Source organism: Octodon degus, unplaced genomic scaffold (genome assembly GCF_000260255.1).
Source record: "Octodon degus isolate 3935 unplaced genomic scaffold, OctDeg1.0 scaffold00276, whole genome shotgun sequence".
Classification (NCBI taxonomy): domain Eukaryota; kingdom Metazoa; phylum Chordata; class Mammalia; order Rodentia; family Octodontidae; genus Octodon; species Octodon degus.
In genome coordinates this window covers 3,087-3,648 of record NW_004524852.1, presented here as the reverse complement: position 1 = coordinate 3,648, position 562 = coordinate 3,087, and the positions used below count along the sequence as shown (strand labels likewise).

Here is a 562-nt window from a genome sequence, read left to right as displayed (position 1 = left end):
ACTGTTACTCCTGAATGGATAGATGTTTTCCTTTTAGGATGCTGAGGTTTCAAAAGTAATCAGAGTGCTTGCTTCGGCAGCACATATACTAAAATTGGAACGATACAGAGAAGATTAGCATGGCCCCTGTGCAAGGATGACACGCAAATTCGTGGTGTTCCATAAAAAAAAAAAAGTAATGAGAAGTGATGCTTGCATAAACGAGTAAATGCCCTAAATGTGATTTGTTTGCCTTAAAAGGTCAACTACAGGGCTGGAGGCATAGCTCAATGGGAGAACATTGGCCTTGCACATCCAGTCCTAGGTTCTCATGCTCGGCATCACAAAAAGGAGTGAACAGTGTGGAATATGATTTAATCTCCACAGAACTCTGATGTGGATTAAGATTGGTAAAAGATCAAAGAATTGATAATTGAATTTCAAATAATTATATAAGTATAAATATTATATAAGTATTTTCATATTTAATTGCTTCTAGAGAAAGAACATTCAGAAAATCTGAAGTGTGACAACACTTCCCGTCTCAGCTAGGACACACAGCTGGAGCTGAGCTGTGGCCCAG

At 38.4% G+C, this 562-nt stretch overlaps 1 non-coding gene across 1 annotated transcript; it reads left to right on the top strand.

Moving 5' to 3' along the window:
* Positions 1-64: 64 nt before the first annotated feature.
* On the top strand, positions 65-171 carry LOC111814170. The gene has a single exon (XR_002819217.1). It is a non-coding gene; the product is annotated as a U6 spliceosomal RNA (small nuclear RNA).
* The last annotated feature ends 391 nt before the right edge of the window (positions 172-562 follow it).